Source organism: Callithrix jacchus, chromosome 3 (assembly GCF_049354715.1).
Source record: "Callithrix jacchus isolate 240 chromosome 3, calJac240_pri, whole genome shotgun sequence".
In the NCBI taxonomy this organism is placed as follows: domain Eukaryota; kingdom Metazoa; phylum Chordata; class Mammalia; order Primates; family Cebidae; genus Callithrix; species Callithrix jacchus.
The window spans coordinates 57,756,633-57,783,086 of NC_133504.1; the positions used below are offsets into that span (position 1 = coordinate 57,756,633).

The 26,454-nt window shown below is 41.6% G+C and overlaps 2 pseudogenes; one reads left to right on the forward strand and one right to left on the reverse strand.

Moving 5' to 3' along the window:
• Nucleotides 1-225: 225 nt before the first annotated feature.
• Nucleotides 226-573, reverse strand: LOC108590911 (small ribosomal subunit protein eS26 pseudogene; annotated as a pseudogene).
• Nucleotides 574-18,222: 17,649 nt separating this feature from the next.
• On the forward strand, nt 18,223-18,316 carry LOC118152544 (U6 spliceosomal RNA; annotated as a pseudogene).
• The last annotated feature ends 8,138 nt before the right edge of the window (nt 18,317-26,454 follow it).

The window sequence follows — 26,454 nt, forward strand, 5'->3', positions numbered from 1 at the left end:
ATGGGGTTTCACCATGTTGGTCAGGCTGGTTTCAAACTCCTGACCTCAGGTAATCCACCTGCCTCAGCCGCCCAAAGTGCTGGGACTATAGTGGTGAGCCACGGTGCCTGGCTAATTCACTACTTTTCAAGACTGAGTAACATTTCTCTTTTTTTTTAAAGTACAATTTCCATTTTATTTTTCTCCAGAGAATAGTTGCCTTCAGTCTTTTAAGGACTCAGTTCCTTACATGGGTTTTGTTGAGAGTCGTGGGGCAGCACCCGTGGGTCGAAATAAGGGTGGGGGTGTTCGGTCCTTGCGGGCTTCACGAGATCAATTCCTGACTACTTTGCTGTGAATTGCACAACTCACACAGTAATGTAGCTTCACATAGAGCTTGGGAAGTGCATAAGCATCAAGGACGCTCACTTTAAAATTGTCCCTGACTGCTGTGGCCTCCACTATGTTTTGAATGACGAATGTCTTAATGGCCTTGTCCTTGGGCACGCATTGGGCACTGTTCATGCAGTGAATAGGCTGAACATGACCTTGGCCCTTTTTGGCACGATGGTTGTTCCTTCTTTTCTTTGTCATCTTGGAGGCACGCAGCAGAGAGAGATGAATAACATTTCTCAATGTACATTTGTTGAGCTGCCTACTATGGTAATTGCATTTTACTAGGTGCATGAATAGACTAAGAAGCTTATATTTTGGGCAGAGGGAAAGGCAAACAAAATATGTCACATAATGTGTTAACTACACAGAAATTTGAAAGATCCTATGGGAGCTTATAGGAGAAGTGAGGACGTGAATTATACTCAAAGAGGGCTCCTGGCTGAGGAGGAAATCTTACCTGGGTTTTGAAGGATGAACAGGTGTAGTCAAATGGACAGGTGGGAGTTAAACTGATCTAAGATCAGTGGGCATTCTAGGTAAAGGGAACAGTCAGGGTGAACATTCAAAGTCTAAGATCTTTGGGGTCTGCAGGTGATTCTTGTGGACACTAACACAATTATTTTATTTTATTTTAGACAAGGCCTCACTCTGTCGCCCAGAATACTCATGTACTCTCTAAATCAGCTACGTCTTGTATTTCACAGCTCACTGCAGTCTCGCTCTCCTGTGCTCAAGCCGTCCTCCTACCTTAGCCTCATGAGTAGCAAAGACTGAAGGTGAGTGCCACCACGCCCAGCTAATTTTAATTTTTTGTAGAGACAGGGTCTTGTGATGTTGCCCAGGCTGGTCTCGAACTCCTGGGCCCAAGCAATCCTCCTGCCTTGGTCTCCCTAGGTGTTAGGATTACAAGCATGAGCCACTGTGCCTGGCCTACTATTTTAATCAGAGTTTCATGGCTGGATGCAGTGGCTCAAGGCTGTAATCCCAGCAGTTTGAGAAGCCAAGACAGGAGGATTGCCTGGAGCCTGGAGGAATGCCTGGAATTTGAGGCTGCAGTAAGTCATTGCACTCTAGCCTGGGTGACAGTGAGACCCACATCTAAAAAAACAAACAGACAAAAAATTAGAGTTTCTGGTTATTGGAGAGTTTCTGCTGATTGAGTTTCAGTGCTACCTAGAGCTCTAACCCTTTGGAACATAACCATAATGAATCAGAGTATGGACTTGTTTGGACAGGGCAATTGCCTCACTGGTCCTATTACAGTTACTGCTGCCTTAATGCCTAAAGCATTTCCATGCTTTCACATGAACTAGATTTTTTTTAAAAACGTGGATATTATGTAATCAGAGCACCAGTACCCAGAGGCAACTCTTATGCTATTAATCAAGTATCTTATTGACTACTGTTAGTCTCAGCTAACCCATCTGGATTGCATTGTGTTACTTTGCAATCATAGAAAGTTGTCCTTTTTCTTTTTCTTTTACTTTGTGTGTGTGTGAGATGGAGTCTCGCTCTGTTGCCAGGCTGGAGTGCAATGGCACAATCTCAGCTCACTGCAACCTCCACCCCCTGGGTTCAAGTGATTCTCCTGCCTCAACCTCCCAAGTAGCTGCAACTATAGGCGTGCACCACCACACCCAGCTAATTTTTGTATTTTTAGTAGAGAGATGGGATTTCACCATGTTGGCCAGGATGGTCTTGATGTCTTGACCTTGTGATCTGACTGCCTCAGACTCCCAAAGTGCTGGGATTACAGGAGTGAGCCACGAGGCCCAGCCAACTTGCCCCCCCACCTCTTTTTTTTGAGATGAAGTTTCGCTCTTGTTGCCCAGGCTGGAGTGCAATGGCACGATCTCAGCTCACTGCAAACTCTGCATCCCAGGTTCAAGCAATTAGCCTCCAGAGTAGCTGGGATTACAGGCCTGTGCTACCACACCTGACCAATTTTGTATCTTTAATAGAGATGGGGTTTCTCTATGTTGGTCAGGCTGGTCTGAAACTCCTGACCTCAGGAAATCTGCCCGCCTCATTCTCCCAAAGTGCTGGGATTACAGGCATGAGCCACCACTCTCAGTCAATTGCTTTTTTTCTAAGGTAATAAAACATTCTGACAATTAGGACATTCTTGGGCGTTTTCTTGGTTCATAAGAGAAAAATACATACAGAATTGTTAGGTTTTTTTTAGTTTGAAGCTTCATTTATCAGGAAGAATAACCCACACATCTACAGCCTAATTATTAGATTCTAAATATGACCCATTTAAGGGAAAAAAAATTTTAATGTCATTATTATAAAGGCGAATTCCTGACACCTGTTCCCCTGGAAAACAAAACAAGCAAACAAAGAAAAAAAAGCAACTCTAAGCAAGACTACAGCTGTGTTTCAGGACCACACAAAGTGATGATTTCTGTTTCTGAAACCCAGCATATGGTCTGTCTGGAACACTCTCATTTGTGTGTGGAAAGGTCACGGTCTTGGACAGGAGTCACGGCTCCAGATTGGCACACATACAGCAGGAGGCTCAGTAAAATCACTCTTGGTTCTCAGTGGGGTGACAGAACACCCTCACTCTTCACTTTCTAGATGAGTTAGTGAAAAGTTTTCCTTTTGTGGGTAAATAAATCATTCTAGTCTCATTGATCACTGACTTCCAGATCTTGCCTGCCTTGCCCTGTGGCCCCAGGGGCTCTGTCTCCCTGCCAGGAGAGATGCTGTGGTGCTGAAACCCAGAGAAAACCACAGACCAAGGGCTTGGCTGGGTTCTCACTCATACATTCATCCTCTCCACAAGTATTTATTGAGTGCCTTGTACATGTCAGGCACTATTCTTTTTTTTTTTTTTTTGATCTGGAGTCTCGCTCTCAGGCTGGAGTGCAGTGGTGCGATCTCAGCTCACTGCAACCTCCGCCTCCTGGGTTCAAGCGATTCTCCTTCCTCAGCTTCTGGAGTAGCTGGGATTACAGGTGCCCGCCACTACGCCTGGTGTTTTATATTTTTAGTAGAGATGGTGTTTCACCGTGTTGCCAGAATGGTCTCCATCACCTGACCTCGTGATCCTCCCAGTCAGGCACTATTCTAAGCAGACACCAAAATAGACAATCTTAGTTTTCAACAATCTTCTATTCTAAGGTACATTTCCTTTAGCCCTGGTGAGGCAGGAAAATAGGGTCTGGAGGTAAGGAACATAAGGCTGAATCACACTTCAACTATGACAGGAAATACCCTCTCCATAGGGCACAGGACAAGTAAATGACTTGTAACTTTACTTCATCCTCTCTATTTACATAGGGCATACCCCAAGTAGAGGTATTTGAACTCCCACAGACTCTGCCACGGGGCCTTTGAGCCCCTGTACTCAGGCCTGCTCCCACACTGTGGAGTGTACTTTCATTTTCAATAAAACCCTTCATTCCTTCCTTTCTTTGTATATTTTGTCCAATTCTTAGTTCAAGAAGCCAAGAACCGGGATACCCTCCACCATTAACATTGTGGTGAGAAGGGCAGGAGGAAGAGGTAAGCAGAAAGTGTGGGATTCATTTTTCTCTCTTCCCTTTCTGCTCCGTACAAGGGCGTGCTCTCTCTTTTCCTTTCCAACCGGGACCCTTGCGGGGCAGCGCCTAAACATGGAGACAGCTGCAGGTTTCTGGCCTTGACCAGCGAAATAAAGGAGGCACCTAACTGCCATCGCACAGTTCACTTAAGGGACCTGGGCCTTTTTACAGTTCTCTTAAAGGATCTGGGTCTTCTTATTTCTTTTTTTCCCTTTCTTTTTTTTTTTTCAGTCTTTCAGCGGCTGTTAATAATTGCCCAGCCCAGAAAGCAAACTTTTTTCCAGGCAGCCCTGATCCCTGCAGCTCGGAGCAAACTTGCACGTGTTTCAAGGGACTTAAAACTTTCTTTTCTTAGGCTAAATTCTTCCCTTATCGATTCAACTGGCTAAGGACAAAAAGCCCACCCAGCATCCCCTTCTCATTAGAGTTCATAGCTATTCTTTTTTTTTTTTTTTAAGACGGAGTTTCTCTCTTGTTACCCAGGCTGGAGTGCAATGGCGCGATCTCCGCTCACCACAACCTCCGCCTCCTGGGTTCAGGTAATTCTCCTGCCTCAGCCTCCTGAGTAGCTGGGATTACAGGCAAGCGCCACCATGCCCAGCTAATTTTTTGTATTTTTAGTAGAGACGGGGTTTCACCATTAGAGTTCATGGCTATTCTTATAAGGGTCATAGTAGGCCTCAGAGGGGCCTTGGTACTGGTGCCCATCTAAGGTCAGAGACCTCTGGCAGTCTAAGATTGGACCCCACAGGAGGATGCTCTGTGGGTCCTATTGTTAGAGATGGGAAAGTTCTTCTTCAAAGTTTATATCAGACTACATTATAAGGAGTTAAACAATCTTTTGCTCTATGGCCATTATCCCCTATTAGCATAAACATATACCCATGTATATATATTCTCTAAATCAGCTACATCTTAAATCAGTTACCTTGACTTGCTCTGGCATGTCTGAACAGAACTGGGCAAGCTCCAAACCCTGGTGCGTGCCATTCCTTATTTGGAAACCCTCCTGACCTTCTCCTGACTGGCTTCCTCTTCTTACTTGTCTTCTTTCTCCTTGTCTTTTCAAGAAATTTCCAAGTTTTTAGCAAATCCGGTCAAGCATAGAATGTGAGGTCCTGTTCTAGCCAATGGAAACTGGACTCAGGAGTAGGGCGATTGTGTCAGGTTATGAAAGTTATAAATGTCCCTGTCTCCCTTGTTCAGGTGTGTGCTCTGGTGGCAAGATTGCCGGCGAGTTGCACACTTCCTGCAAGAAGTAAACTGGCCTTGCTGAGTCATCCATTGTCTCAGAGTGGATTTTTCCTGACATTATAAACCTGTTTCCAACATCTGTGGACCTCAATCTGCCCAAAGTGAAGCAGGAGTGGCCGTGAGAAACAGACCTCTTGGACACCGAACTAGGAAGGAAGAGGTGATTTATTCGGCCGGGAGCAAGGCGACATAGTTGTCTAACAGCCAAGCTCCTGTAACAAAGAGAAGTTCTGCCTTTATATAGACTTACAACTCTAGATATTACACGTAAAAGGGTCTTGGGTTTATAGCCTTAGAAATTACATGTGAAAGGGTCTTGAGCTTATAGTTTTAGAAATTACATGTGAAAGGATCTTCGTCCATGGAGTAGGTGTGGGTTTGAAGAGGGGAAGACCCAGGCATCTGAGATCAACTTCCCCTTTGACTATCACACTGTGTTTCAATAGAAGAAAAGGCTGACCGACTGGCGCCTCTTGTTTCACCTTCCTGTAGGTGGCAGGCTTGGTCTTGGGACACTCTCCAGAAGGCACTATTTTCACTTAAAACAAGATCAAACCAGAAACCTTTTCACATGTGAGTCCTAAAACTGTAAACCGGAACCCTTTCATATGTGATTGCTGAAGCTGTAAACTGAGACCCTTTTCATATGTGATTTCTAAAGCTATAAACCTAAGATTCTTCCACGTGTAATATCTAAAGTATAAGCCTATATAAAGACAGAACCTTCCTTTGTTAGATGAGCTGAATTTGGACAGGTCATTTCCTCAGCTCCCGGCTGTGATAATAAACGCTTTCCTTTCCCATTCGGTGTTCGGGAGCTCGGTTTCTAGATTCTGATACAGGGTGGGAATTTGATCTTGTTTAAGTAAAAACAGTGCCTTCTGGAAAGATTCCCCCATCCTACGCCTGTTATCTATAGGAAGGTGATTAAGGAGGTGCTGGTTGGCCAGCCTTTACTTCTATTGAAATGCAGCGTGGAAGTCAAGGGGGAGGTGATCCTAAATGCTTGGGTCTCTTTCCTCAAAAGGGGATGCTCTTGGCAGAGGCACTGAGATCTAGTACTAAACCCTTCTTAGAATTTTCTCTGGCAGCTGCAATGCTGTTTGGCCTCAACATTGTTTGGCATCTGCAGTCTACTGTCTAATGGGAAAGTGAAATGACATTGCATGTATCCAGGCTTTTGTGCTGTGGTTCTAAGCACACCTGGTTAATGTGTGACACCCTCCTTTGGTACATGCCCCAGTGCTCTTTGGAATCTGGGAAGATTTGGCCTTTAAAAATCAAACTGCCATGGAAATTGCTTTAACTGAAATATTGGTTACACAGTCTTAACTGAATTATCTATTGGGGCAAGCTTGCATTGCTGCTATCTCATGGCTAAGGTTCCAAGCTACTGGATCTTCATCTATGTGTGTGTATACATGTCTAGATGTGTTTATTTGTATGTACACTTGTTATATGTTGTGTCTACCAAAATTGGCTTATAAGTGAAAAGTGCTCATAAATTAAGTAAATATGTCTAAGCAATCTTCAAGTTCACATGATTTAAAGTATAACTTTACTAAACAAGCTAGCTTCAAAATTATTTGTAGAATAAAAATGGAAATGCCTTTAGAATTGTCAGCATACATTTTGTCTGAAATTTATGTTTGTCTTTGCTAGATATTTTAAAATGTCAGTGTTAATTCAAGCTGGATGCTGCTTGGGGAGAGCCTGCCTCCCATTCTATTCAAAGTCTCACTGAGATAAATGCATATCTGATTGCTTCTTTGGGAATGGTTAATCAGAAACTCAAAAGAATGTGACTGTTGGCCTGTGATCTGAAACCCCCCAAGCTCCCTCCTCACCTCAAGTTGTCTTGACTTTCTTCACCAAACCAATACTTTTTGCGTAAATTAATTTTTTTTGAGACCGAGTCCTGCTCTGTCGCCAGGCTGGAGTGCAGTGGCGTGAACTCAGCTCACCAGAACCTTCGACTACCTGGTTTAAGTGATTATCCTGCCTCAGCCTCCCAAGTAGGTGAGATTACAGGCATGCATCACCACGCCTAGCTAATTTTTGTATGTTTAGTAGACATGGGGTTTCACCATGTTGGCCAGGATGGTCTTAATCTCCTGACCTCGTGATTCACCTGCCTTGGCCTCGTGAAGGGCTGGGGTTATGTTTGTCTTTGCTAGATATTTTTATTTTATTTTATTTATTTATTTATTTTTAGATGGAGTTTCGCTCTTGTTACCCAGGCTGGAGTGCAATGGCGTGATCTTGGCTCACCGCAACCTACGCCTCCTGGGTTCAGGCAATTCTCCTGCCTCAGCCTCCTGAGTAGCTGGGATTACAGGCACACACCACCATGCCCAGCTAATTTTTTGTATTTTTAGTAGAGACGGGGTTTCACCATGTTGACCAGGATGGTCTCGATCTTTTGACCTCGTGATCCACCCGCCTCGGCCTCCCAAAGTGCTGGGATTACAGGCTTGAGCCACCGCGCCTGGCCTGCTAGATATTTTTAAATGTCAGTATTAATTCAAGCTGGGAGCTGCTTGGGGTGAAGACTGCCTCCCATTCTATTCAAAGTATCACTGAGATAAATGCATATTTCAGCCATGAGCCACCACACCCTACCAGTAATTTAAAATCTTAAAGTTGTTTTTAATGCCCATTTAATACCTGAGTCATTTTTGTCAGAGATGATAAATTCCTCTTCAAAAAGCTTTAATTCCTGTTCTTTGTTTCTTAAGACCAACTTCCTTATACTTCCTTGTCTTCTAGATACCTGTTCTGTAAACAACGTTCCTGCCATTGCCGCACCAAGACAAGTCCAAATATGCCTCCCCACCTAGTAACAGACAGTCCCTCTTCCTTCCTGCCTAATAGACCCTATCCAATTTTAAACCTTAGCCAAATGAGTTAGCTTAGATTGTGAGGTCCAACCCCAGCCAATGGGAAAAAGACACAGAAGTGCTAGTAACTGCATTAGGGATAAAAACCCCTGTCCTATCCTGCTCAGTGTGCCTTTGTGATTGTGACTGGTACAAGCTGCACCCTTCTGCAGAAGTAAATTTGCCATGCTGAAGAATTTTCTGCCTACCTGCCGGTTTCCAAACAGGCACTGGGCACTTGTTTCTAACATTCCAAGTAAGAAAGCATTGTAATATAGGAAAATATGTTTCTGAAATTGTGGAACTGTTCTTATCTATAAGTGTCCATATCTGATAGTTCAGGATTTCTTGCTTTTTAGGGTTTCACTAAAGTTTTAGGTTACTAAAGATAAAAATTCTAGTTAACACATAATTCTGTATACAAAATGTGCCAGAAATAGTTATTAGTGGAAAAAAGAATAATTTTGTCTAATTCAGAAGTTATCTAAAAGTTAGTTCAAATTAGATTTGAAAAGTTATTGATGAAACAATGTAGTAAGGAACCATTAAGTCGAGGAGAAAGATGTGGAAAAAGTTTAAATAATATTGTTTAAAACCTGATAAGTAACTGGAGATATTTGGCTAATTAGCATTTTTATAGTTAAAACTCTCAGTCTGGATTAAAGTAAAATAAGAAGTATTGTAAAACATTCATTGGCAGGGCACGGTGGCTCAAGCCCGTAATCCCAGCACTTTGGGAGGCCGAGGCGGGTGAATCACTAGGTCAAAAGATCAAAACCATCCTGGTCAACATGGTGAAACCCCGTCTCTACTAAAAATACAAAAAATTAGCTAGGTATGGTGGTGTGTGCTTGTAATCCCAGCTACTCAGGAGGCTGAGGCAGGAGGATTGCCTGAACCCAGGAGGCGGAGGTTGCAGTGAGCTGAGATTGCGCCGTTGCACTCCAGCCTGGGTAACAAGAGCGAAACTCTGTCTAAAAAAAAAAAATTCATTGGCAGTTTGGCAATTTTTTTTGAGGTGGAGTCTCACTCTGTCACCAAACTGGGGTACAGTGGCATGATCTCAGCTCACTGCAACCTCCGCCTCCCAAATTCAAGCAATTCTCCTGCCTCAGCCTCCCAAGTAGCTGGGACTACAAGTGTGTGCCACCACACCCAGCCAATTTTTGTATTTTTAGTAGAAACAGGGTTTCACCATGTTAGCCAGGATGGTCTCAATCTCCTTACCTTGTGATCTGCCCACCTCAGCCTCCCAAAGCGCTCAGATTACAGGTGTGAGCCACTGCGCCTGGCCACTCTTTTTTAATATAGTTAAGCATGAAGCTGTATTTAGCATAAAGCCAAATTTCACATACTTGCTTGCATTGCTTCACTATATGTTTACTGTTTTGTATGGATAGTACTAGAGTACTTATTGGTCGTGTGCCGGAAGTGGATTTCTTGACTGCACAGAGTGTAAAATAATATTGGTGAATGTAGGGATATTGAATTGTGTATCAGAAACAAAACATTCATTATATGGGTTTTTGGGGGCCCTAGGTAACACTGCAGCTTCCAAGGTAAATCGAATGGGAAAATTTAGAGTTGATTTCCTGCTTGTTTTTACTTCTAGTTTGTAATTCGTTTACTGTTAATGCACCTCTGACTTTGCTGTGTATCCATGTATGTAAAACCATAATGCTTTTTAGTTTTTAGTGGAAGGCTTTTATTCGGTTCTGTGAATAGTTATTTTGTTTCCTATGCATTTTTAACAAGTCATCATTGGTTCCATTTATCTGAAATTCCTAAGCTACCTTTGTCGGGCCTGCAGGAATTAATATAATGGAGAACACCAGCTTTCTATCCTTAGACTAACTTTTTGGATTTTAGGCTGCCTGATATTTTAAGTTTGTTGTGTTTACTCTCCCAAATAGAATTTGAGTCATATTTCTCTCTCTTCCTAGTTTCTCCAAAATATGTAAACTACCTATGAATATTCTTAATTCATAGCAGTGTCTCTGCATACAGTCAAACAGGGTGGCTAGGGCCTCTCAGGAAGAGGGAACCCAGAAACCTGGCATGCTGGCAAAAGGGCAAGAATTTCTTACTAGTCAGTCTCTGGTCTCTTTCTCTCTGTGCAAACAGAGTAAAAGTAAAAGTCACTGTTTATCTCCCATGTAAAGTTTTAAATTAATTGGTTTAATAATAATAAGACATTAGACCAGGCAAAGTGGCTCACCTCTATAATCCCAGAACTTTGGGAGGCTGAGGTGGGCAGATAGCCTGAGGTTGGGAGTTCCAGACCAGCCTGACCAGCATGGTGAAACCCCGTCTCCACTAAAAATAGAAAAATTAGTTGGGCGTGGTAACAGACACCTGTAATCCCAGCTGCTTGGGAAGCTGAGGCAAGAGAATCACTTGAGCCCTGAGGTGGAGGTTGCAGTGAGCTGAGATCGAGCCATAGCACTCCAGCCTGAACTACAGAGCCAGATTCTGTCTCAAACAAAATGACAGTAATAATAATAAGAACTTAAATCAAATATTTTGTCAGAAAAGTAGAAAGTGTAATGCCTTTTAGTTCACATGACTTTAGCAATCTTTGGGAAATAAAGATGGTTTTAAAGATTATTGGTAAAATACAATGTTTTCAAAATGCAAATGTATGGTCTAAGTTATGTTCAAATATTAGGTTTGCTAAATGCTTTAAGGTCACAAGCTGCTTCTTTAGTTTTTGAAAATTCTTTAACTTGCCTGCTTTCAGCTAAGTGTTTGGGGGAACCCCACAGGAGCTGAGGCAAGGGTCTGAGGCCTCAGTCTGCTCTCATGTAAATATAGAATTAGAGATATAGTTATGTAGTTATTCCAATATCTAATAATAAATAATCACATAGCTATTCCCAGGTAATCATAAATATATACATATATATATAATCATATAATCTTTAATCTTACTAATAAGTCTCAGGTCAAGAAGTATGGGACTCAAATGGCATCGGAAAAAGGGGTAACCCTAAGGCAAGGTGCTCTAAGTCCTCTGTCACGCCCACATAAGGGCTGCTGGAGGACACCTCAGTTGTGCAGCAGCACCAGTGCTGTGAAAGTGCCTGCAGTTTAGCCAGCTAGGAAAGGAGACGTCCAAGATGGCCGAGATGTTGCCTTCCTTGGGGGAATTAAGAGAAAACTCTGCTCTTCCAAATTCTTGTGGTAGGCCTGGCAGCTGTCAGGGAGGCCCGCAGACATCTGGGGGCTTAATTGTCTGTGTGATGCTGTGCTTCCGCGGTCATGTTCCATGTTCACTTTCATGTTCTGCTTCTGCACCTGGTTCCTCTCTTTCTCAAAAGATGAGAATTAGTAATAGTGACATAAATCTAAGTGACCTTGTTATTTCTTGACAAGTATGAAAAAAGTGCTGATGCCTTAAGTTTTCTCCTTGCCTTGGCTTCTTGAAAATCCTGAGCCCCTGTCACCAAGACACGTGATTTACCTGACCCTATCACTGACCACCATTACCTCACCCTGTCTACCCTTCCCCCTGCTTTGTACTCAATAAAAGTCCGAGTGTCCAGGCACTCAGGACCACTGCAGGACTCCGAATTTTGGTTGGCAGTGGACCCCTGGGTGCAAACTCTCTTTTTACTATCTCAGTGTCTTGTGTCTTTATATTCACAGTTTCTCATCTCCACACCAGCAGAGAGGGGCTCACAGGACCCTTTAGGGCTGGACCCTACCCTAGGTCAGGCCTGGGGATGTGTGGAATTAGCCACACCCTAACTATGCTAGAAATAGTCAAACCTTATTAGAACATAACTTACCAGGTTTTACATTAAGGTTAAAATTGCTAAGAGTCGCCATTGTAACATGCAATTAAGACTACTAGAGACCAGCACAGTGGCTCATGCCTGTAATCCCAGTACTTTGGGAGGCTGAGGTGGGCAGATCATGAGGTCAAGAGTTTGAGACCAGCCTGGCCAACGTGGCAAAACCCCATCTCTACTAAAAATGCAAAAATTTGCCAGTAATGATAGTGGGCACCTATAATCCCAGCTACTCAGAAGGCTGAGGCAGGAGAATTGCTTGAACCAGGCAGGCAGAGGTTGCAGTGAGCCGAGATTATGCCATTGCAGTCCAGCCTGGGCAACAAGAGCAAGGCTCTGTCTCAAAAAAAAAAAAAGAAAAAAAAAAAAGACTACTAGAAAGTTTTACATATAAAGAGTGTAAGAACAGTCAAGGGTGTGTGTTTGTAAAAGTTATGAAAGATTTTTACTAGTTTAAAATTTCTGAGTCATCATTTTGGCAAAATAAATAATTTATGCTTCTGGAATTCTAAAATCAAACTTCAGTTTCAAAATTGTCTTTCCTAATCCCTGGATTTTTGTATAGATAAAAGGACCCTGAAAACATTCAGAAAAGAGGTAAACAGGATTATTTGACATGTTAAGGTACATAGGATTGCTAAAATAATGTTCAGTTTTCTTTAGTTTATATTTTTGTGAATAATATGAATATATGTTTCAAAGTTGTATGGGATTTCTAAAATAGTATATGCTATCAATTATAATTATGGTTATTATATTGTTATTGTAAACCACAGAAATAACCAAATTTCCTTGTAAAAAGCTACTAACCTGAGTAGAACAAAAATTAATTAAATACCAAGAAAATACTGTCAGATTTTCATATTAAATCAGCTGATACTAAAATTGTTTAAAACATATTATAACTGGACAGGTGCGGTGGATAATGCCTATAATCCCAGCACTTTGGGGGGCCAAGGCGGGTGGATTACTGGAGTTTAGGAGTTCAAGACCAGCTCGGCCAACATAGTGAAACCCCATCTCTACTAAAAATACAAAATTAGCTGAGCGTGGTAACGTGTGCTACTCAGGAAGCTGAGGCAAAAGAATAACTTGAACCTGGGAAGCGGAGGTTGCAGTGAGCCAAGATTGTGCCATTGCATTCCAGCCTGGGCAAAAAGAGTGAAACTCCATTTCAAAACAAACAGCAACAACAACAAACATTTTATAACCAATGCTTGGTTCCATATTCCTGGGAAGACAATTAAATCTGGCCACCCGGTGGGCCATTTAAACATTGTATAAAGGGATTCATTCTATTGTTATTTTCAATATATGTTTTCTGGTTGTGTAAAAACTTTCCCATGCAAGAGAGTGGATGTTATAACAGTAGATTATCATTCTACAGTGTACTTTCACCAGGTGAAAACAAGCTTTTTTATGGTTTGGGTCTTCTGGAAACATTAAAGAAAGACTGTCCTTGTCATTCACACTACAAGAAAACTTCAGAACCCAGGGCTTTGGGTTCACGGTCTCACACAACTGAGAAGGGTCCCGGGTCCCTCCACGCTTTTGGAACTGTGCGCTCATTGGAGTCCTTGAGGTAAAGCTACCCAGGGAAATGTCTCCCAAGAAGCAGACGACATTCTTAATATGAACAGCTTTTCCCAAATTCACAGATAAGATTCCTACTGTCATGAAACTCTTATCTTTGAATATTTTTTCATATGCCTCTATGAACAATAGAAGTGGAAAACGGGTCTGTTACGTGCCTTAATGGGATATACTTTTATTGTGAAGGAATTTGCAGACAGCCTTATACGGTATAAGGGCACACTTTGGTAGATAAAAGATGAAGGCCCAATGTAGGTGAGAAACTTTAATTGTACATACGTTGCCTCCTAATCAGTCAAAAACAAAACATTTGTTCACTCCTCTTAACCCGCATCGTGGCTTAAAGAAAACACTGCCAGAAGGCCTTCGCTCTTCTAACAGGGCATCATTTTTTAGGTCCTTTTTCCGTGGGTTAAAGTAAAAAAAGCAATGATTAGAAATGTATCCCTCAGGCTGGGTACAGTGGGTCATGCTTATAATAACAGCATTTTGCGAGTCTGAGGTGGGCGGATCACCTGAGGTAAGGAGTTCAAGACCAGCCTGGCTAACATAGTAAAACCCTGTCTCTACTAAAAATACAAAAATTAGTTGGGTGTCATGATGGGAGCCTATAATCCCAGCTACTTCGGAGACTGAGGCAGGAGAATCACTTGAACCTGGGAAGCAGAGCTTGCAGTGAGCCGAGATTGTGCCACTGCACTCCACCCTGGGCAATAGAATGAGACTCTGTCTCAAAAAAAAAAAAGAGAAAAAGAAATGTATCCCTCATGATAGGGTATATAGGAAACTCTACTGTAAAGGCTACAGTTATGCAACAGACTTTAAATTCTTTTGTGAAAGTTATGATAGAATTGGCTGAACAAAGAAGTATCTGTGCAGCTGCTGGCACTTGTGGCCTATAGAGAAATATATCGAATGAAGAGTACAGAAATCCAGTGGTAGGGGATTAACAAAGAGCCTGCCTAGTTAAGTGAGTAAACTTTATGTAGCTCATTCTTTGATCTATTTGATTTTAGGAGGTTTGGTTTATGGGGGACCTTGGGTAAGGAGCTGACTCCAAACTCTTGCTATTATCCTCCCAATAGTCCATAGTTATAAAAATAGTCTCCCTGGTGCACTGTATTCTCTCAAAGGTTTTAAATGCTTGCATACAGCCATCTCTAGAATGTCATATGGTCTCTCTTCAACTGGAATAACTGGAGCTGAAGGAAATGTGCAACCATGAGGACACTGTAACCTATAAATGATGTGCTGTGACTGGAAACCCAAAATGATGGTAACTGAGAGTGGCACTGAGGCCTTAACTTTTGGTCACACTCTCACCTAAATGAAAACTTGACCAAAAAGGAGGAATTTTGGTAAACAGGATTCTGGGAAGCCATCGTTTTGGACTAAGCTCATACACTAGGCCTCAACAAACTAAACCAAATCAAAATGAAGTCATTTGTGCTAAGACCTTAAGGAAACACATGAATTCTAGAACAGATCAGGTTTTGTTTTTTCTTTTGCAAATCTCTATAACAAACATTCTTGACAGCATAGGTATCCACCCCCTGAGAGAGGTTCATAGAAAATAAAAGTATATAGAAGTTTCTTTTCAAAGCTTTCTTCTTAGCTTATTAAGGATGAATAACAGCTTCTTCAAAGGTTGGTTTACTCTAAAACCTTTTGTTAATAATCCTAAGTAGCTCTTAGTTATAATAAAGAAATAGGTATGTTCTGTGTTCCTAGTTCTTATACTGTAGCCCAGATATCTGCCCTGACGTGTCTGGACAAGCCCAGGGAGACCTCAGCCCATAGTTAATTCCCCTTCCTTATTTGGAAGTGTTACTGCTTCTTTAAGTCTTTCATAAATGACTTCCTCTTTTCCTTTGTTCTCTCTTGCCTTTACCCTTTTAGAAAAAGTTTTGAGTTATTAGCCAATCAACATAGTTTAGATTGTGAGGCCCAGCTCCAGCCAATGGAGGTAGGGCACAGCAGTAGGGGCCAGCTTGTAAGGGATGAATATGTCTACCTTTTCTTTGTCCTCTTGTGGCAAACTACTGGTGAGTGTACCCTTTCTGCAGAAAGTAAAGTTGTCTTGTTACCTTGCTGAGAGAAAATTTATATTCAAGTGCTACTTCTTTTGCAACACCAAAAATTTACATATAACAGGTTCTCATTAAATCTTTTTTTTTTTTTAATTGAGACAGAGTCTCACTATGTTTCCAGGCTGGAGTGCAGTGGCTCGATCTCGGCTCACTGCAAATTCTACCTCCTGGGCTCAAGCAATTCTCCTGCCTCAGCCTCCTGTGTAGCTGGGACTACAGGCATGTGCCACAACACCCAGCTAATTTTTGGATTTTTTAGTAGAGTTGGGATTTCATCATGTTGGCCAGGATGATCTCAATCTCTTGACCTCGTGATCCACCCGCCTCAGCCTCCCAAAGTGCTGGGATTACAGGTGTGAGTCACCGTGCCTGGCCCATTAAATCTTTTAACCAAATTCATTTTGTCTCGCCTAGAGACCATAAGCTCCAGATGATCATGCAACAAAGATTTCAGCCAGTTCCAGGTGAAGACACTACCCCTGGCCATCAAGAAACTACCCTACCTCCACTAAACAGAGCAGGGTAAAAATTCCATAATCCCCAATAGGTAGGAACTATGCCCCAAGTCAGCATGAAGCACTTACAGAAAAAAGACCACAGGTCCCTCTGCCTCCCATAAAGATTTATGAGGATCGCATCTCTCAGTGGGAAAATGAGGCAGGAAAACAGGGTCTGGAGGCAGGGAACATAAGGCCATTCACACTTCCACTATGACAGGAAATACCCTCTTCATAGGGCTTTACTTCATCCTCTCCATTTACATAGAGTGCATCCCAAGTAGAGGTATTTCAACTTCCCAAAATTCTGTAATGGGGCCCTTGAGCCCCTATGTTCTGGCCTGCTCCCACACTGTGGAATATACTTTCATTTTCAATAAATCCTTTATTTTTTCTTGGTTTTGTGCATTTTGCCCAATTCTTTGTTCAAGATGCAAAGAACCTGGAGACCCTCCACCCTTAACACTGGTGCCTTGCTCTCTGTTTCTAGGGCAGCTGAAACAGGTTTCTGCCAGTGCAGCTGGGGCTCAGCATTTCTTTCAGGTACTTGCTCCAGTGTCACTCTTAGAAGTGGCTTTCTCAGTACAGCACTTCAAACGCATCAAATACAGACATTTTCTTCAAGATATTGTATAGTATCTAGGTAGGGAGAAATTTCTAGTTCAACTACATGTTGTCCCTCAAGGTCACATCTGCCATCAATGATTCCGGTCCTGCAGAATGGTCTGGGTCATCCCTTCCTTATAGTAAATTCCCTGTTAGGTATTTCACCCCTACTCTATCTCCATTATCATTTTAACTATCTTGTTCCTGCCAGGCTCTCTTTGGCCACATTTGTCATCAGACATGTGCTAATGAACTTGAATCTTAAAATAAAGATCCCAGTTTCTAATCTCATGAATATTTTCCCTCCCATCCTATATAAATTTGTAGATGCAAATGAAAATGAGAAAAAAAATACCTGGCCGGGTGCAGTGGCTCAGGCCTGCAATCTCAGCACTTTGAGAGGCCCAGATGGGTGAATCACTTGAGCCCAGGAGTGTGAGACCAACCTGGGCAATATAGTGAAATCCTATCTCTACAAGAAATACAAAAACTTAACCGGGCATGATGGCATGCACCTGTAGTCCCAGCTACTCCAGAGGCTGAGGTAGGAGGATCGCTTGAGCCTGGGAGGTCGAGGCTACAGTGAGTTGTGATCAGATCACTGTACTCCAGCCTGGGCAACACAGTGAGACCCTGTCTCAGAAAAAAAAAGAAATACCTTCCAGCTTCACTAGACAGCATTTAAGACTAAATGCCAGTAGATGTTACTTCTTTTTGTCTAAATGTCTAAGCCACAGGTCTTTCTTGAGCTAAAAAAAAAAAAAAAAGGTCCTGTTGGCTGGGCAGGTGGCTTATACCTGTAGGGCCAAGGCAGGTGGATCCCTTTGAGCTTAGGAATTTGAGACCAACCTGGGTAACATGGTGAAACCCAGTTTCTACTAAAAATACAAAAATTAGCCATCTGTGGTGGTGCATGCCTGTAGTCCCAGCTACTTGGAAATTAGCCATCTGTGGTGGTGCATGCCTGTAGTCCCAGCTACTTGGAAGGCTGAGGCAGGAGAATTGCTTGAACTTGGGAGGCGGAGGTTGCAATGAGCTGAGATCTCCTCGCCACCACACTCAGCCTGGGCGTGAGAAAGACTCCTCCTCAAAAAAAAAGTTATATTATCTGTGAAATACCACAAATATTGTGCTAAAGTTGACTTTTTAAAAATGATACAAGGCAAGACTTCATCTCAAAAAAAAAAAAAAAAAGATTCAAGGCCGGGCGTGGTAGCTCATTCCTGTAATCTCAGTACTTTGGGAGGCTGAGGCAAACAGATCACTTGAAACTAAGCATTCGAGACCAGCCTGAGCAACATGACAAAAACCTGTCTCTACAAAAAATACAAAAATTAACTGGGTTTTATGGTGGGCACTAGCTACTGGGGAGGCTGAGGTGGGAGAATTGCTTGAGCCTGGGAAATTGAGGCTGCAGTGAGTCATGATGGCCCCACTGCACTCCAGCCTGGGTGACAGAGACACTGTCTCAAACAAAACAAAAACAAAAACCTTTTCAAATGTTTCCTGGCCTTCTATTTTAAATTCAACCCGTTCAATTTTTGTCGGAAAAGTAATATATAATCATTTTTAAATTGGCAAATGTGCTCACTTCAGCAGCACAAACACTAAAATTGGATCGATACAGAGAAGATTAGCATGAATGACATGCCAATTTGTGAAGTCTTCCATATTTTCCTGCAGCACTATAGGATGACTATAGTTACCAGTTATATATTACACAGTTTCAAACAGCTAGATGGAGGATATTCAAAGTTCTAACCCAAAGAAATGATAAGTGTTTAAGATGGTAGATATGCTAACTACCCTGATCTGATCACTATTCATACATGTGTGACAACATCACTATGTATCCCATAAGTTTATCATGTGTCAAGTTAAAATTTTTTAAAGTAAAAAAATAAATAAATAAAATTGGAAAAAAAAAACCTAGAAAAACAAAAAATATAAGCCATGTTCTATCATCCAAAGGTAATACTTATAAATCTCATTGCGTTTTACATATCTTAACTTCCCATCTGTTAAAAATTAGCAGGTTTTTGTTTGTTTTTGAGATAGAGTTTCACTCTTGTTACCCAGGCTGGAGTGCAATGGTGTGATCGGGGCTCACTGCAATCTCCACCTCCCATATTCAAGCAATTCTCCTGCCTCAGCCTTCCGAGTAGCTGGGATTGCAGGCATGTACCACCATGCCCTGCCAACTTTGTACTTTTAGTAAAGATAGGGTTTCACTATATTGGTCAGGCATAGTTTCAAACTCCTGACCTCGTGATCTGCCCGCCTTGGTCTCCCAAAGTGTTGGGATTACAGGCGTGAGCCACCACACCAGGCCAAAAATTAGTTTTTGATTACATTTAAAATTTTTCATTATTGCCAAAATAATCATATAGAAAAATATATAATGTAAAAAGTTTCCCAGTGTCCTCCACAGTAGCATTTCTGAGAGTTAATCACTGGTAATAGATAATATCCCTCTAGACAGTTTTATGTATCTATTTAACATATTTTATATATTTTTGAATAAATAGATTTTTTGTTTGATTAATAAAATATTAAATTTCTTGTTTTTTGACAACTTTATTGAGGCTTATTTTACATATTATATAATTCGCTGTTTCAAGTGTACAATTCAACAAAATTTTTAGTACATTTATTTTATTTTACATGTGCAACCATTACCATATCAGTTTAGAATATTTTTGTCACTCAGTAAAATCCCTCATACACATTTACTATGAACTCCTGTTCTCTTGAGCCTCTCCCCTAGACAATTACTAAATTTTTTTTTTGTCTCTTTAGATTTGTCTTTTCTGGACATTTCATATAAGAGAAATCATACAGTAGACATTTCTTGTCTGCCTTTATTTCCTCAGCATAATCCACTTATTTAAAAAAAAACTAGAGGAAATGTTTATTGATACTTAACAAATTGATCTGAAATGATCTCTCACAAAAATTACAAAATAACTTATATTCTGGTATAGAGAAAGAACTAAAACCAGTTATCAACTATTGTGAATCTGTGGAAGAGATTTAAATTTTTTGACATTCCACTCTTCCCCCTAGTGGCCAGGACAAAAAGTGTACCGTATATTGTGATAGAAAGCATCCCAGATTCTTCAAGTGCTACTCAGAGGCATTACACTTGGAGTGTTTACATGAAAGATATTTCCTTTCTGATTATTGGAGACCTTTAATAAAGTAAATTTCTCGGGAGGCATAATTTATCATTCTCTGTGATTCTTCCCGCTGCTGAATCCACCAGCCTCTCCATATAGAGAGATTTAGAATAGTGGTTAAGAGTTCAAGATATGATACCAAATTGCCCACATTCAAATCTTAATGCTGTTACTTGCTAGTTATAGGCCTTACTCAGCAGGTAAGTGTCTTTTGTAAGATGAGGATGATAATAATATCTGTTTTATGGGGTTGTTGTGAGCATTAAATACTTTAAGATACATGGAACTCCCAGAACAGTACCACTGCTACCCCTACAGCATACTGTCATTCAGCAACCTTAGTATTTAAAAAATTTGTATTTAAAAAACACAAACCAGAATTTGTTTCTGCTTAAAACTAATGTTTTGGCCAGGTGTAGTGGCTGATGCCTGTAATCCCAGCACTTTGGGTAGCTGAGGTGGGAGAATCTCTTGAACTCAGGAATTCAAGACCAGCCTGTACATGTAGTGAGATCACTACACTACAAAAAATAAAAAAATTAACGTGACATGGTGGCGCACACCTTTTGTCCCAGCTTCCTGGGAGGCTAAGGTGGAACGATTTATTGAGTTTGGGAGGTTGAGGCTGCAGTGAGCCATGATGGTACCACTGCACTCTAGCCTGGGCAATAGAGCAAGACCCTCTCTCAAAAAACAAAAATAAAAATTAGCATTTTGTGTGAGTGGGTTATTCGGATGCTGTAAGTGATGGGTGCCGAAAGACTTTCTACTCAAAATTAGCTCCTTCCTAGGCAACTATTGAAGCTTGACAGTCTGCTTTTACAGAGCCCTGTAACCACTGCTCCCCAGTTTTGGAAACAGCCCTCACCAATAACCTATTTTTACCCACAGGTTGTGTCTGAGATGAATTCAACTAGCAGCCCTGTACTTCCACCACTTGTACATTTTTGTGCTAGCTTTGGGACCCTGGTATCTCCACCTCTCTAAATTTCATCCTTCTTATAACCTACTGTGCTTGCACAGGTCTGTCTGTCCCTAGACTTTTGCTGCAGTGTCTACTTTAGGCACCAGGATCCTCTGCAGGAATTAGAATCTTTCCTGACTCTGAACTTAATTGGATGTGGATATTCATTATATGCTAAGTTTTGCTACTTTTCTATCCCTGGTGTTGGACTGAGTCTTCATCCTGTATAATTTATCTGTGTTCTGTTGGAGCTAGATAGACCACCCAGTACTGCCATTTACCTAACTCTGAATAACATCTTCCTGCCAGGAGACACCTGTTGATATGCCCTGCCTGTCAGACTAGAATTCCTTGGGAATTGTGGGGCTTATGCTCCCTCAATTTAGACATACTGGCCAAATTCCATGGAGCAGATTTTATTTTGCAGCAAAAACAGGTTATAGGTCTATTTCCTCTCCTAACCCTCTCCTTCCACAAGGGTTCACACATGGTAAACTGACCAGAAAAGGCTCTAATCCTCCATCCCTTACCCCAAGAGGGCTCCAAGTCAGGTAAGCAGCACAAGAATTCAAACATATGCCCACATACTATTTATCTACATACGTGTAAATTATAAGGCAAGGTAACAGACTGTTTAATAAAGTCTATTCTATCCTCCTTCCATGAAAAATAGACCTTTGCCGGGCGTGGTGGCTCATGCCTATAATCCTAGCACTTTGGGAAGCCGAGGTGGGTGGATCACCTGAGGTCAGGTGTTCAAGACCAGCCTGGCCATCATGGTGAAACCCCATCTTGTTTAAAAAAAAAAGAAAGAAAAGAAAAGTAGACCTTAAGAGCAATAAAATGAAAATATATATAAAGTTGTGGTTTTTCATACAAGCACAGACTGGCAAATTATTAAAGATGACTGAATTTAGTTATTATTGCACATTGTTATTTAATTGTTATTGTCTGGGTATTCTATTGATGAGTGATATAATAAAGACAATAATAAGGCATACATTTTTATACATTAATTTCGTGAGATTCATTTCAGCAAACCACCAATTATTTTTTATTGTTTTATTTAGAGACAGGGTCTTCTTCTGTCACCTAGGCTGGAGTGCAGTGGCAAAATCATAGCTCACTTGACTGTAGCCTCAAACTCCTGTGCTTAAGCAATCCTCTTGCCTCAGCTTCCTGAGAAGCAGAGACTACAGGCACATGCTACCATATCCAAGTAATATTTTGTATTTTTTATAGAGATGGGGTCTTTCTGTGTTGCCTGGACTGGTTTTGAACTCCTGGCCTCAAGCACTCTTCCTGCTTAAGCCTCCCAATGTCTTAGGATTACAGGCATCAGTCACTGTGCCCAGCACAGTGTTATAATCAAGATTTTTATTATGTTGTTATAATCAAGATTTAAAAAAATTTTTGTGTTAATAGTAACCATGATCTAAATTATTCAAAAATAAGGCTGGGCACAGTGGCTCATGCCTGTAATCCAAGCACTTTAGGAGGGTGAGGTGAGCGGATCACCTGAGGTCAGGAGATCGAGACCTGCCTGGCCAATATGGCGAAAACCCGTCTGTACTAAAAATCTAAAAATAAGCCAGGTGTGGTGGTGAGTGCCTATAATCCCAGCTACTATGGAGGCTGAGGCGTGAGAATCACTTGAACCCAGGAGGCAGAGGTTGCAGTGAGCCAAGTTTGTGCCACTGCACTCCACCCTGGGTGACAGAGCAAGACCCTGTTTCAAGGAAAAAAAAAAAAAAAGGCTGGGCAAGGTGACTCATGCCTGTAATCCCAGCACTTTGGGAGCTGAGGTGGGTAGATCACGAGGTCAAGAGATTGAGACCATCCTGGCCAATATGGTGAAACCGTGCCTCTAAAAAGAAAAAAAAAAAAAAGAATAATTTTATAATGACCATCCTGGCTAACACGGTGAAACCCTGTCTCTACTAAAAACAGCAAAAAAAAAAAAAAATTAGCTGGATGTGGTGGCACACACCTGTAGGACCAGCTACTCGGGAGGCTGAGGAAGAAGAATCACATGAACCTGGGAAGTGGAAGTTGCAATGAGCCGAGATAACATCACTGTAGCTTGGGAGACAGAGCAAGACTCCGTCTCAAAAAAAAAAAAAAAATATTCAAAATAAAATGTAACTGCATTCAAAGTATTGAATACTTTGAATACAAAATTTGAGTATATTAGAATCTATAGTTATAAATTAAATACACAAATACAACTTCAGGTACAGGCAATCTCATGCACTCTGCTCATCCCAGCACTTTGGGAGGGTGAGGCAGAATGATCACTTGAGCCCAGGAGTGATATAATAAAGACAATAATAATTCATATATTTTATATGTTTACTTTCTGGTGCACATTTCAGCAAATCATCAATTATTTATTATTTTTGTTGTTGTTTTAGAGTCAGAGTCTTGCTCCGTCACCCAGGCTGGAATTCAGTGGCACAATCACAGCTCATGCAGCCTCAAAATCCAGGGCTCAAGCAATCCTCATATGTCAGTCTCTAGAGTAGCAGAGACTACAGGTGCATGCACTAGCCCAGCTAATATTTTGCATTATCATGTTCAATATCTATTTTCCCATATAAAAAATTGATGTCAGGCCAGGCATAGTGGCATGCACCTATAATCTCAGCTACTTGGTAGGCTGAAGATGGGATGCCAGGAATTTGAGGCTGTAGTGCATTATGATTGCACTTGTGAATAGCCACTGCATTCCAGCCTGGGCAATATAGCAAGACCCCATTTCTAAAAGATTTTTAAAAAATTGTTGTCATGGTTAATATGCATTGTATCTAAACCTATGCAGTAGCCAGCTATGATGGTTAACACTGCATCAACTTGATTGGATTGAAGGATGAAGAGTATTGTTTCTGGGTGTCTGTGAGGATGTTGCCAAAGGAGATTAACATTGAGTCAGTGGACTGGGATAGACAGACCCACCCTCAGTCTGAGTGGGCACCATCTAATCAGCTGCCAGTGCAGCTAGGATAAAGCAAGCAGAAGCTGGAAGGACTTGACTTGCTGAGTCTTCTGGCCTCCATCTTTCTCCCATGCTGGATGCTTCCTGCCCTCAGAGTCCAAGTTCTTCAGCTCTCGGACTCTCAGACTTACAACAGTGGTTTTTCCATGGGCTCTTGGGCTGTTAGCCAAAGACTGAAGGCTGCACTGTTGGCTTCCTTACTTCTGATGTTTTGGGACTCAGACTGGCTTCCTTTCTGCTCAGCTTGCAGGCGGCCTATTGTGAGACTTTATCTTGTGATCGTGAGTCAATAATAACTCCTTAATAAACTCCACTTCATATACATATATACATCTATCCTATTAGTTCTGTCCCTCTAGAGAACCCTGACTAATACACCAGCTTCTAAGATGGCTTCCGATTGTCCTTACCTCCTGGTATTCCTACCATTGTGTAGTCTACTGTCACACTGAATCAGGGCTTCTGTATGACCAATAAGAATATGGTGGAAAAGATGCTGCATGACTTCCAAATTAAGATCACAGAATTCATTGAAGCTTCTCTCTTAATCTGAGATTGCCTGCTTTGGAGGAAGCTGGCAAGCATGACATGAAACATTCAAATAGCTCAGGAAGAGAGGCCCACATAGAGAGAAAATGAGGTTTCCTGCCAACACCCAGCACCCACTTGCCAGATATGTCAGTGAGTCATTTTGGAAGTAGATTTTCCAGCCTCAGTCAAACTTTCAGATAACTGTAGACTTAGTTGACATTTGATTACAACCTCATGAGACATTTAAAACCAGAATAGTGCAGCCAAACAATTCTTGAATTTCTGATGATCAGAAATGGTGAGAGACAATAAATGATTATTGATGTTTTAAGACACTAGGTTACAGGATGATTTTGTCATGCAACATTAGATAGTGAACATAACACACATATTCATATAAAAGAGTAAAATGAATTTCTTTTCATTGCAAAATATTTCTCAGCTGCCATTGCAACTACTGCAGAAAAACACAAATTCATGAATAGCTCCAGAGCCACACATTGAAACATGAGTAAAAGCAGGAAAAATATATTTTTATTCTATTGTGAACCAATGCCTTTTTAGTGAAAGAATGTACTGCATTCATGCTGTTGAAAAAAAAGATATAAAAAGTAAATTAATTTTTCTTTTCTTCTACTTAAAAACTTTTGCCACTCAAATCCTCCCCACACCACAGAGCGTCATCTCTCTCCAATGTCAGCAGCAGAACCACATAAATCTGTCAGCATTTTTTTTTTTTTTTTGAGATGGAGTCTTGCTCTGTCACCAGGCTGGAGTGTAGTGGCATGATCTCAGCTCACTGCAACCTCTGACTCCCGAGTTTAAGCGATTCTCCTGCCTCAGCCTCCCAAGTAGCTGGGACTACAGGCGTTCGCCATCACTTCCAGCTAAATTTTGTATTTTTAGAGACAGGATTTCACCATGTTGGCCAAGATGGTCTCGATCTTCTGACCTTGTGATTTTCCTGCCTCGGCCTCCCAAAGTGCTGGGATTACAGGCATGAGCCACCACAGCTGGCCAATCTGTCAGCATTTAGAGGCAGTTGTCTTGTTTCAAGGACATGGGACAAGGGATGCAGAATGGGTCCTGTGGCCTGAACGCTGTTGGTCAGAAGAATGGATATTTAGGGCCTGGGTTCTAGTGCAGTGAACATTGGATCCCAAGTGCCAGAGGTACTCATGGGTTGTTTAACAAATACACGTGTCTGTGATATGTGATATATGTGGCTGTCTAAAGTGCAGGGCCCAAGACAGAGGCCACCACTTACCTGGGCCTAAAGCTGATACTGTAAGTGGACTCATTGTCCAGGTTCTGTGAAAAAAGGAATGATAGAGTGAAGAAGATAAACAGAGTTGGCTGTATTGAGGAAATCGATGTTTTCATATACCCTGAGCAGCAATTATTAGCCTTGACACTGACTGTTGCATACCATTTGGGGAACAGAGAAATCTCCTTTCCCCTGGCTCCATGTCTAATATTCCTGGCCTTTCACCACCTCCTTCACTTACTGATCCCTAAAGTATTTGAATGGAGAGTTTGGGAAAAGGAGCTGAGCATGCTCAGGTTCTTCCTCCTTTTCTCTTTGAGTATTGCCTGTCTGCAGGGTACACGATCTGCTCTGCTTTTCCATGTAGTTGTCCACTACTGCCTGCGATGAGGTAGGTAAGTTCAATTCATGGATGAAATAATAGGTAGCCCACCTGGCTAACACTCCTAATCGACATTCTTCGACTGCTTTTCATGACAGTACAGGTGATATTTTTTGCTCTCCTGCTGCCTTACTCTTTCACTTCTCTCTCAGTTTGGTTCCACATATGGACGTGAAACAGGGATATCATTCACTGGGCCCTCTAAATCCTAGCACGCATGATGGATGAGGTTCACAAAGGCGTGTGGACTACTTCTTTCATAGATGTGGCCATGTTTGGGCACAACCATTAACTAATTCTCCATGATACAATTTAAACCATGGTTTCACTGGAGGCTCAGTGAGAGAGTGCAAAACAGAAAATAACTTCGAACTATGGCTCAAGCCCAGATATTCCCTCAGAGTCTCTGGCCAAGTTAGCTCCCTGCCTGGCTCTAGCACCATTGTAATGGGTCTGAGGCAGCTAGCACTGTCCCCCCAAACCTACTTCACCATTGT